The following is a 13149-nucleotide window of genomic DNA, read 5'->3' as shown; positions in this document are numbered from 1 at the left end:
TTAGCAGTTTTTCTGTATTTAATATGTTTGATTATATACATGATTGTTACCAGTCAATCCAGTTATTTATTATTGTACTTGTTTGCACTTAAATTATCTGTAATTAAAAAAATATATTTGTTACAAAGAATTTTTTCCTCTTTGTGTATGTTTATGGGGTAATAGGGGGGGTGGGGCGTCACAAGGTTAGCTCGCACAGGGCGCCTGAACACCTAAGGCCGGCCCTGGCTAAGAATACAGTAAAACCATTTCGAAAAGACCAAGGCCCAGATTTATCAAACTGTGTGTGAAAAAGGGGAGTGATTTTCCCACAACAACCAATCGCAGCTCAGCTTCCACTTTCCCAGCGCTCGTTAGCTGAGCTGTGATTGGTTGCTGTGGAAAAACCACTCCCCTTTTTCTCACACACAGTTTGATAAATCTGATCCCAAATCTTTGACAAGACCACCCTCTTATCAAGACCGGATTTTGTGTAACAGAGTCTTTGGGAAGACTACGTTCATAGAATTCGTAAAGCCAAAAGCTAGTGTGTGAAGTCTTATAGACCAGGCAATGCTCCTCGAGAAAAATATGCAAATGACCCCATGTTTTTGTAGAAAGAAAGCCACCTCTCAAGTGCCACCTACTGCCAATATCAAAGTAACACTTTCAAACAGATGCCCTTCATTATTTGCAAAAGGGCCTCAAGACATATATGACGTGAGCCCCTGTTGGGTTAGGGTACTGAGTCTGGCATTAGGTTTGAGGCCAGGCCCTGGAAATTCAACCCAAAGGCTTCTTGCATCGCCATGTACTGAAACATATTGGAATTGCTTCAAAATTTATAAAACTATTGGAGTACCGTATTTTTCGCCGTATAAGACGCACTTTTTCTTCCCCAAAACTGGGGGGGAAAAGTTGGTGCGTCTTATACGGCGAATACACACCTATTGGGTCTTCCCTGCGGCCATCAACGGCCGGGACCCGCGGCTAATACAGGACATCACCGATCGCGGTGATGCCCTGTATTAACCCTTCAGACGTGGCGATCAAAGCTGACCGCCGCGTCTGAAGCGAAAGTGACAGTTACCCGGCCGCTCAGTCGGGCTGTTCGGGACCGCCGCGGTGAAATCGCGGCATCCCGAACAGCTTACAGGACACCGGGAGGGACCTTATCTGCCTCCTCGGTGTCTGCTCCGTGCTGGGATCCCCTTCATGGCCGGCGCTCTCCTTCGACGTCATCATGTCGTCGCGCACGCCGTCCCGTCATCTAATAGGAGCGGCGTGCGTAGCGACGTGATGACGACGACGGAGAGCGTGGATCTCGGGGAAGAAGACGTCCGGAGCGTCGGGGACACCCCGAGGACGCAGCGACAGCGAAGGAGCGACATCCAGGGCAGCGGTGACGGGTCCGGAGTGGTGGTGACACGTGAGTATTACATCCTATCCAGTGGTCTTCAACCTGCGGACCTCCAGAAGTTGCAAAACTACAACTCCCAGCATGCCCGGACAGCCGTTGGCTGTCCGGGCATGCTGGGAGTTGTAGTTTTGCAACATCTGGTGGTCCGCAGGTTGAAGATCACTGTTGGGTGCAGAATCTTTTTTTTCTAGATTTTGCACCATTAAAATTGGGTGCGTCTTATATGCCAGTGCGTCCTATAGGGCGAAAAATACGGTAAGTTTCTAAGAAAAAAATTTTCCTTCAAAAATCATCTCCCAACTTCATGAATTCTAGTAACAACCCGTTTCTTTTTCTTAAACATTAAGATTAATGTACAATAAGGATGAATTCATTGAAATCAGGAGGCAACAAAATCCTTAAATGGTCATTCGGTTTATTCTCCGCCATTAATTACCGTAATTAAGAATGGACAATAGAAATAAACAGTCCTTGTAGAAGCAGAGAGTCCCTGGATGGATGAGCCCCCCAGGCAGCCGTACGATCTAAGGCCTTGTTATGGAGTTTAATTAAATATCAAAGATGTCCACATCTCAGATCTATGTGATTCATGCAAAAGAAAACACACACACGCTGCTACGTTGGCCGCAAAAATATCAAGGTTATTTTAGGTTACTCAGGATGAAGGTAAAACCTACTATGTCTTCAAGTAAGGAACAAATATATAAAGTTAAAATTAGTGGAAAAAATTCTAATGTTCAACTAAAGGGGTCATCCGCCTGGATATATTGTCTACATTTTTAAAAAGTTGAAGACTGGGATAAAAATAAATAAATAAATAAGGCTCATTATATAATAAGGCTCACTCACCGAACCCCATACTGCCCCTCCCCTTCCAGTGTTTACCGATCCCTGCCGATCTCCATTTTTAGTCTTGTCTCGACATAAAAGAAATTGGTGGTAACAAATCCTTTTGGGATACTCTTTCCTGAGGTGCATGATACAACTGGTTGGCTCTTGTCTTTTATATATATTACCATATAGGCTACTCTAGAGTAAACATTTTACACTGTAGAACCTACTAGAGTCCAAAAAAAATGCCTTCATATAAAATACAGCTTTTATTAAAGTCATAAAAAATAATATTTTACACTTACACAATTGATATGCATGAAACTGATGTTTGGTGATCACAATACAAGCAATAAAGGTGCTAGGTAATAACAACTACATATCAATATTAATGATTAACTATTAGAATATTCACATAATAGATACCTAACTAGTATTAAAGGGGTACTCCCATGGAAAACTATTTTTTTTTAAATCAACTGGTGCCAGAAAGTTTAACAGATTTGTAAATTACTTCTATTAAAAGAATCTTAATCCTTCCAGTACTTTTTAGTGGCTGTATACTATAGAGGAAATGCTTTACTTTTTAGATTTCTCTGATGTCATGACCACAGTGCTCTCTGCTGACCTCTGCTGTCCATTTTAAGAACTGTCCAGAGCAGGAGAAAATCCCCATAGCAAACATATGCTGCTCTGGACAGTTCCTGGCACGGGCATCAGGTGTCAGCAGAGAGCACTGTGGTCATGACATCAGAGACATCTAAAAAGTAAACCATTTCCTCTGTAGTATTCAGAAGCTAATAAGTACTGGAAGGATTAAGATTTTTTTTTAATAGAAGTCATTTACAAATCTGTTTAACTTTCTGGCATCAGTTGATTTAAAAAATAAAAGTTTTCCATGGGAGTACCCCTTTAATGCGCTTCCGATACTGGACCTGCAGACCCTAACACAATCCTATCCTGAGACAAATCAATTACTACTTGTGGCAAGTATGTTTACCTATAGTGGGATAATCACCAACGCACCCCTCCGACCTCAACGCATGTTACGAGTCTTTATCAAGAGGCCGTGCATATAGCTATCCTGCCCTGTCTTATATGCCTATTATAGATTGAGGGTTCCGTAAGGAAATGCAGCTTATCCAGGCCCTTGGTTCCTAGGCCCAGCCTGAAGCCTTGGAGGACCCTAAGGAAAACAATGGGGAAGGTGTTCATCTCATTACAGACTTTATATATACGCTTTTTCTATCATTATCATGAGGGGACTAGGTAGGTTTACCAGGAGGTTATTAGCTCCCAGCAATCCTATGTTTAGGTCTAACTTAAAGAAAGAGTCTAACTCTACACTACTGAATTTCTCCTCTCTACTGAGAGAGATCAGGGCTCAGAACAAGCTCATCTTGTGTACGTGTATAGTAATGCATGAAGTGTATTAGGTAACCCCCCCCCCCCCCCCCCTACACTCGGCCAGGAATGGTATTAATGCAATGAGAAAACAGTGGTACAAAGCTTTCCCAGTAGGACACTGCAGATAGATATGAAATAGATAGATGATTGATAGATAGATACAACCAAAGAATAAGTTGGCCAGCACTATCGATTCCAAACTATTGTAAAGACCTGGCTTACAGGTGCAGGCTGCTGGGCTAAATATACAGCAACAGGAGAATACAGCAGCACACTGCTAGCACAAAGATAGAGGAAACATGAGTATATAGATAAGACATGAGTATATAGATAGAACATGAAAAGCTATACAGCTGTAATGCAATAAATGAAGATATGAAACTATGAAATTATGAGGTATTTAGCTTGCAAATTTGGCGCCAAATAGCGTGGACCGTCCCACCACGGTAAGGTGACCTCATTCTGGGACGGACCCTACACTGTGAATATGCCTCTGTGTGAATTTGCGAGCTAAGTGCCTCACTATCCCATAGTTTCACATTTGCATCTATTACACCATAGCTGTATAGCTCTCCATGTTTTATCTGCATGTTCATGTTTCACCTATATCCTTGTGCTGGCAGTGTGCTGCTGCATTCTTCTGTTGCTGTATATCTAGCCTAGTAACGTGCACCTGCAGGCCAGGTCCATATAATAGTTTGGTATCAACTAAAGTGCTGGCTGACTTATTCTTTGTCTAGATAGATAGATAGATAGATAGATAGATATGAGATAGATAGATAATTAGATACAAACAAATTATTACACTATAGCTGTATAGCTTTCCATGTTTTATCTACATGTTCATGTTTTTCCTATATCTTTGTGCTAACAGTGTGCTGCTGTATTCTTCTGTTGCTAGATAATTAGATAGATAGATATGAGATAGATAGTTATGAGATAGATAGATAGATAGTTATGAGATAGATAGATAGATATGAGATAGATAGATAGATAGATAGATATGAGATAGATAGATAGATAGATAGATAGATAGATATGAGATAGATAGATAGATAGATATGAGACATATAGATAGATAGATAGATAGATAGATAGATAGATAGTCCGGGCTTGCTGGGAGTTGTAGTTTTGAAACCTCCGGAGGTCCGCAGGTTGAAGACCACTGCGGCCTTCGACATCATCCAGCCCCCTCTCACCCCCTTTAGTTCTGTACAGTACTCGTCTCCGCTCGGCGCTGGTCCGGTGCTGCAGGGCTGTCCGGAGAGGAGGTGGTCCGGTGGGATAGTGGTTCCGGGCTGCTATCTTCACCGGGGAGGCCTCTACTAAGCGCTTCGGGCCCGGCCCCAGAATAGTCACGTTGCCTTGACAACGACGCAGAGGTACGTTCATTGCCAACGTACTTCTGCGTCATCGTCAAGGCAACGCCTCTATTCTGGGCCCGAAGCACGGAGAAGAGGCGCCCCCAGTGAAGATAGCAGCCCGGAACCACTATCCCACCGGACGAACTCCTCTCCGGACAGCCCTGCAGCACCGGACCAGCGCCGAGCGGAGGTGAGTACTGTAGAGAACTAAAGGGGGTGAGAGGGGGCTGGATGATGTCGAAGGCCGCAGTGGTCTTCAACCTGCGGACCTCCAGAGGTTTCAAAACTACAACTCCCAGCAAGCCCGGACAGCCGATGGCTGCCCGGGCTTGCTGGGAGTTGTAATTTTGAAACCTCTGGAGGTCCGCAGGTTGAAGACCACTGAGGGCGGATGATGACAAGAGGATGATGAAGGGGGGGTGTGGGATGATGAAGGGGGGTGGGGATGATGACAAGGGGATGATGAAGGGGGGGGTGTGGGATGATTACAAGGGGATGATGAAGGGGGGTGGGGATGATGACAAGGGGATGATGAAGGGGGTGGGGATGATGACAAGGGGATGATGAAGGGGGGTGGGGATGATGACAAGGGGATAATGAAGGGGGGGGGGTGTGGGATGATGACAAGGGGATGATGACAGGTGATGATGATGAGGGTCTGGATGATGACAGGCGGTGATGATGATGAGGATGTTAATGACGGGTCTGGATGATGACAGGGGGGGATGATGTATTTCCCACCCTAGGCTTATACTCGAGTCAATAACTTTTTTTTTTTTTTTTTTTTTTTTTTTTGTCTGGGATTTTGGGTTGAAATTAGGGGTCTCGGCTTATACTCGGGTCGGCTTATACTCGAGTATATACGGTAGATAGATATGAGATATATAGATAGATAGATAATGAGACATATAGATAGATAGATATGAGATAGATAGATAGTTAGATAAACAGATAGATAGATATGAGATAGATAGATATTACACACTTGTTAGATTCACCTTTGACCTGCTGAAGTCAGCGTAACAGTTTTTTTTTTTGTAAAAGCAAAACAGACCAAAACTTCCAACTAATGCACATTTTTGACTTATTACCTTCAGAAAACAATTCAGATTTATCTTTAAGAAGTCATTTGTGGTTTCAAGGTTCTCAAAACAGGAACTGCGATGTTTGCTCAGCCAGTGTATATGCAGTCGGGCTCACAGCTCTGCACACAGGTATACAGAAAACACGGACAGTACGGCAGAACGACAAGAACATAGTTCTGTGTTTGTTTCTTTACATCGATCAAAATAAATAATTCCCCTTGGTTTATTTGGCTTTATACTCTCGGCTCTCATGTTTTTTAATCTGGTCACACACCGAGCAGAAAAATTGTTTCAGCTAAAGATAAGTAAGAAGTTTTTTTTCCTGTGACCACAATATGAGCGGAATGTTTCTCTATGGAAAAAAAGCCACAAGTGACCCTGCAACCACTGCACAAATACCATATAATCAACGTTTGTCCATAGGGAAGTTGCAGCATGGTAGCATTATTGTTTATCACCAAGGGGGAGATTTATCAAAACCAATCCTGATGAAAAAGCTGCTGAGTTACCCATAGCAACCAATCAGATTGTTTCTTTCATTTTGCAGAGGCCTTGTTAAAAGTGAAAGCAGTGATCTGATTGGTTGCTATGGGCAACTGGGCAACTTTCCCTCTGGGCAGGTTTTGATAAATCTCCCCCTAAGTGTCTACAATGGGCACGTGAGCTTCAGATCTGAGCAATGGAAGAAGGCGGCCTGGTCTAATGGAACGTGTTTTCTTTTTCATCATGTGGACGTAGGGTTGCCACCCTGCCGGTATTTGTATATTAAAAATAACGGCAGGGCAATAGCCGGTATTTATCCAACCGATCCTCCAACTACCGGAATGTTGCACCATAACCTATACCAGTGTTTAACAACCAGAGCGCCTCCAGCTGTTGCAAAACTACAACTCCCAGCATGTCCGGACAGCCGTTGGCTGTCCGGGAATGCTAGGAGTTGTCGTTTTGCAACAGCTGGAGGCACCCCTGGTTGGTAAACACTGACCTATACTACATACTACTATATAGTCCAACATGCTGGGAGTTGTTGTTTTGCAACAGCTGGAGGCACCCCTGGTTGGTAAACACTGACCTATACTATATACTACTATATAGTCCAACATGCTGGGAGTTGTAGTTTTGCAACAGCTGAAGGCACCCCTGGTTGGGAAACACTGACCCATACTGTATACTACTGTATAGTCCAACATGCTGGGAGTTGTAGTTTTGCAACAGCTGAAGGCACCCCTGGTTGGGAAACACTGACCCATACTGTATACTACTGTATAGTCCAACATGCTGGGAGTTGTAGTTTTGAAACAGCTGGAGGCACCCCTGGTTGCTAAAAACTGACCTATACTATATACTACTATATAGTCCAACATGCTGGGAGTTGTAGTTTTGCAACAGCTGGAGGCACCCCTGGTTGGTAAACACTGACCTATACTATATACTACTATACAGTCCAACATGCTGGGAGTTGTAGTTTTGCAACAGCTGGAGGCACTCCTGGTTGGGAAACACTGACCCATACTATATACTACTGCATAGTCCAACATGCTGGGAGTTGTAGTTTTCGTTTAGGGCAGCTGCTGAGCCACAGGCTGTATCAGGGCATGCTGGGAGTTGTAGTTAGTAACTAACTACAACTCCCGTGTTTAATAAAAATAAAAATAAAAAGCGATCAAAAAATTACATTGAAACAAAAATGGTGCTGTTTACAACTACAGATCGGAGCACAAAAAATGTGTCTTATACAGGCCCATATAAGGAAAAAAATGCATATATAATTAATTATGCAAATTAGCATGTCCGGTATTTTTTATTTTTTTTGCAAGAAAGGTGACAACCCTATTTGGACACCTGGGTGCACATGTATCAATTACCGGGCAAAGAGATGGCACCAGAATGCACTATAGGAAGAGGACAAGCTGGTGGAGGCCAAAAGTTCTGCCGAAAACCTTGGGTCTTGGCATCATGTTGATGTCACTGTCACACGTACTACCTACCTAAACATTTTACAGACCAAGTCCTCCCGCTTCATGGAAGCAGGGTTCCCAAATGACAGTGGCCTCTGTTAGCAGGATAATGCCCCGGAAACAATACAAAGAGATAAAGGTGGTGACTTGGCCTTCAGATTCCCTTGATCTCAGCCAAATTGACCATCTATGGGATGTCCGGAAAATCAAGACTGAGTCATGGAGGCTGCACCTTACAACTTATAAGACTTACAAGATTTGCTGCCAATGGTGCAGATACCACAGCAGAACTTCACAGGACATGTAAAGTCCAATTCTTCATGGCTTAGAGCTGTGTTGGTGGCATGGGGGATGCAGGGGGACCTGACCTATGCTGGGCTGATAGGTGTATGGTCCTTTTTTAATGGTCCTTTTTTTAATGGGCACTGTCATTAAAACTAATTTTTACTATTGCACTCCTCATGGTAAATAAACAATCTTTCTAATGTACTTTGTTTAAGTTTTCTATGTTTTATTTGTGTTTAAAAAAGCTGCCACCAGGTGTCTCCCTACTTGTCCAGAGCACATTTCCCTCCATCTCTTGCTCAGACTTTGGACTCCTGCTGGCCCTGGCAGAAGTCTAAAATCAGGAAATGCAGTCTGGAGTGCTGAGGGGTGTGTGCAGCCTTAGCCAATCATAGCTCATCTCACACTGAACTGCTCTGGGCTGTGTGTTGCAGAGTGAGGGAGGAAGTTCTCCCCTGTATGGCTTCAGATGATGTCATTCCTACTAGGGAACGCCCCTTCCCAGTCTGTGAAACTGACTGAGACTGAGCAGAAAATACAGAGCAATATCCAGGTAGAAAACTAAAAAATAATAAAGATAAAGGCAGGGGGGTGGTTTATCATGATGGGGGCAGTGAACTGGGAGGATTATAAAATTGAACAAGATCATGACAGGTACTCTTGAGGACCAGGTGCATTTAGTGTCAGCCATTGATATGAGTTGACCAAAAGCACCAATTTTGTCAGGCCTGTCTAAGCATGTGTGAGGCCTTCTGCCTTCTCAGGGAGGAGAAGGATCGGGCATGTTCAATTTCAACTGCCCAATTGTTAAGAAACGAGCCCCCACCCAAGGAATCTGGCAGAGGTTTACCTGGTCTCTCTCCATCTGACTTTATCTCACACACCTTCAGTTCTGATATCCTCCACAACACTTACATCCATATGTGAGAATAATATTTATGAGCTGTACTTATATAATCCACATACTTATGGTTCAATGCTCCTTTAAGTATTTCTAAGACTCTACACCCACATGGCTTAGGGCAGGTGGTTGGGGGGGATATAGTCATGTCTCATTCTGCTTAGTGGCTACTGACTCACCACTCAACAATGATCCGAGTACAATAAGCTCTTGAAGACAAGATGAAGATCTGGACACACTAGTGAAGCCCCAACCAGAGGTGATAATTGTTGGAGTGTCAAATATAATCTTCTGCTCCCTTCTACGATCGACACCTAATGAAGAGTCCATGATAAGGAACGACAACTGGGGGGGAAGCTGGTGTGTCACACTGTATCAGGGCACAAACCACACATTAAGTGTGCAATAATCATGCCGGAACTTTCCACGCTTCACATAACTTCTTTATAGTAACGCTTCATTAGACGTGCCAAGCTGGTGAGTCCCTGCCAGCCATTGTCCTTCAAAAAATGAAACTGTATGTTACTTGTAGTCATTAAGACACCTGATAGGAAGCTGTGATGGCAGCCAAGACTTTCATCCTCTATCCACTAATTGGCGTGTAATAGCCTCAAACAGCCGGCGCGGGAGACATTGATCTCTGCTGAGATTCGATGCATCGCCTTCATCTGCCAACTATTCATCAACTATTAGGAAAAACAAGATAAACTGGATCTTGTAGGTTCTGCCAGAAGATGCACCGTGAGAGTACAGATAGCCTACCACAACTAAAATGACAAGGCCAGTGTGCCGAAGAAAAGAAACAAAGATTAAAGGGGTACTCCGCTGATCAGCCTTTGGAACAAACTGTTCAAACGCTGGAGCCGGTGTGAGGAGGTTTTTTGCGCCCCCGTAGATCCATGCGTCTGCTCCTCCCCCAGCTCTCCGAACATTTCCGAAGCTAGAACTGGGGGAGGGCAGAGCTAGGGGAGAGCGGAGGTTCATGCCCCCTCCCTCATCTCGGCTGGACGCAGATCTCTACGGCACGCCCCCTCCCTGAGGACATAGATCGCCACGGCAGGTCCCCTCCCTCATCTCCCCTCCCTGAGGACGTAGAGCAGTGCTCCCAATGAGCTCTATGTGTAAAGGGGGACATACTGTACGGGCTAAAGGGGGATATACTGTACAGGCTAAAGGGGGACATTTAGCCTGAACAGTATGTCCCCCTTTAGCCCGTGCAGTATGTCCCCCTTTAGCCCGTGCAGTATGTCCCCCTTTAGCCCATACAGTATGTCCCCCTTTATACATAGAGCTCATTGGGAGCACTACTCTACGTCCTCAGGGAGGGGAGATGAGGGAGGGGACCTGCCGTGGAGATCTATGTCCTCAGGGAGGGGGCGGGCCGTAGAGATCTGCGTCCAGCCGAGCTCAGGGAGATGAGGGAGGGGGCGTGAACCTCCTCTCTCCCCTTGCTCTGCCCTCCCCCAGTTCTAGCTTCGGAAATGTTCGGAGAGCTGGGGGAGGAGCGGACGCATGGATCTACGGGGGCGCAAAAAACCACCTCACACCGGCGCCGGAAGCTGGTGATGTCATAGACCCGCCCCCTTGTGATTCCACGCCCCGTACCCTTAATGAAAGTCTACGGGAGGGGGGCGTGATAGCCCCCTCCCATAGACTTGCATTGAGGGGGGGTGACCGTGACATCACGAGCCTCCGGCGCTGCACCCAAAACTCTAAACAAACGCAGGGTGCAGCAGGGAGATGGCGGGGGTCACCAGTGGCGGGACCCCTGTCTTCAGACATCTCATCCCCTATCCTTTGGACACCTGGGTCTAGGGATGGAGTACTCCGCCGCTGGGGACCTCCGCAATCTTGTATTCGCCACCCACCTGTTTGAACTGCACACCACGGTGCCAGCTCACAAACAGCCACCACGCCCCCTCCCATAGACTTCCATAGCGAGGTCGGGGGGTCATGTCACACGGGGGCGGAGTCGTGATGTCACGATACTCCGGCCCCGTGGTCGCCACCCGGCTGTTTGTGAGATGGCACCGCAGCGTGCAGCTCAAACAGGTGGGTGTCGAATTCAAGATTGCGGTGGTCCCCAGTGGCAGGACCCCCGTGTATAGACATCTTATTCCCTATCCTTTGGATAGGAGATAAGATGTCTCAGGGCCAGAGTACCCCTTTAAAGCATTACACAATTTTTAGTGAAGGCCCTATTACATTTCTTTACCGCCGATACATAAGGGGATCATTCCCCTTCAGGGCTGGTCTGAACCTGCTAGGAAGAAAGTGGTGATATATACAGTGGTCCCTCAAGTTACATTATTAATTGGTTCTGGGACGACCATTGTATGCTGAAACCATTGTATGTTGAGACCAGAACTCTATGGAAACCTGGTAATTGGTTCTGAAGCCCCAAAATGTCACCCAAAAAATAGGAAAAAGCGAGGAATAAAGAATAATAAGTAGATAACTAATACAGATAAAACAAATCCTTACTTTTAAAAGTAATAAAGATTAGTGTTGCTCGCGAATATTCGCAATGCGAATTTTATTCGCGAATATCGCATATTCGCTAATATAGCACTATATATTCCTAATTACGAATATTGTAATTTTTTTTTTTGTAATTTTTTTTTTTTCACAGTGATCATCCCTCTCTGGTTCCAGCTTGTGTGGTGTAAAGAAGGCTCTAATACTACTGTGTGAGACTGGCGTGTGAATATTCGCATATGCTAATTACGGTTTATGTACATTTTCGCATATGCTAATTTTCGCCTACGCGAATTTTCGCTCATGCAAAAATAAAAGGCGAATATTACCAATATGCGAATTTAGCGAATATTCGTCCATATATTCGCGAAATATCGCGAATTCGAATATGGCCTATGCCGCTCAACACTAATAAAGAAAGATCTGCTGGGAGCTGTAATCACTGTCTATGTCAGTGTTTCCCAACCAAGGTGCCTCCAGCTGTCGCAAAACTACAACTCCCAGCATGCCCGGACAGCCGTTGGCTGTCCGGGCATGCTGGGAGTTGTAGTTTTGCAACAGCTGGAGGTATCCTGGTTGGGAAACAATGGTTTATGTGGAGGACAGGAGCTTCTTCAGGGTCCTATACAGTACACACAGTGTCCCAAATGGAGCCGCCCTTACTTGGTGTCGAAAGGAGCAGCTAACCCTGGCACAGGGAAGGAGTAGTACAGAACTTGTAGTTCCTCCCTGTACTGTAGGGGGCGCTACCAGAGACCAGTCAGTGCATGCACTTCAGTAATACAGGTGATTTACCAGTAAAATGCCCATTCTGATTGGTCAGTTCCTCCAGTTGTGACGCGTTTCACAGATCTGGACTGTCTGTAGCATTGTATGTTGAGTCTGGTTTCAAGTTACCAATGGTCCAGAAAAGACCATTGTATGTTGAGGCCATTGTAAGTTGAGGGATCACTGTACTAGCAATATGCCATCATTTTCAGTGATGGGAAAAACTCCTTGAAGGAATAAGCAGCGTTTTTCGGAACAGTTTCTCCTTGTTATGTGTGGAAAGTTTATCAGCGTTTGGCTGTGTTTAGGTATTTCAGGAATTCATCATTAGCGGATTTTGTTTAGTTAATGACCTGAATGATGAGGGAGATGAAGGGGAGGTCCAGGCCTTCACCTCCAGACACACAATGGAGAACGTCTTATAGGAAGGCAAATCTATGAGAGTCCCCTATGGGCGTGCCTGGCACTGGGCTCACAATCCAACCAATCCTATATATGAATCATGGCCTCCCGCAGTCGTGAAGTCTTCTGCCATCACATTCCATCTGTGTTATGGACAGAGCTTCGTATCTGAACTGATAGTTTACTGATGACTAAGTGAACAGATAGGAGAACAGCCGCCTTCTTATTACTGCACACTGCATTTATTGCTTCCCATAGCTCTATGGTGTAA

At 45.0% G+C, this 13149-nt stretch overlaps 1 long non-coding RNA gene across 2 annotated transcripts in view; it reads right to left on the bottom strand.

The window, feature by feature from the left end:
* LOC130357141 (uncharacterized) overlaps positions 1 to 13149 on the bottom strand; it is a 94294-nt gene that overhangs the window by 63982 nt on the left and 17163 nt on the right. Inside the window, exon 1 of one of the 2 annotated variants that reach the window (XR_008889118.1) lies at positions 6093 to 6561. The exons of the other annotated variant lie outside the window; for it this stretch is intronic. This is a non-coding gene — a long non-coding RNA (uncharacterized LOC130357141). Of the gene's footprint in view, positions 1 to 6092; positions 6562 to 13149 lie in introns of those variants that run through there. 2 annotated transcript variants of the gene reach the window in all.

This window comes from Hyla sarda, chromosome 2, assembly GCF_029499605.1.
Source record: "Hyla sarda isolate aHylSar1 chromosome 2, aHylSar1.hap1, whole genome shotgun sequence".
Lineage (NCBI taxonomy): Eukaryota > Metazoa > Chordata > Amphibia > Anura > Hylidae > Hyla > Hyla sarda.
This window is presented reverse-complemented; position numbering and strand designations above follow the sequence as displayed.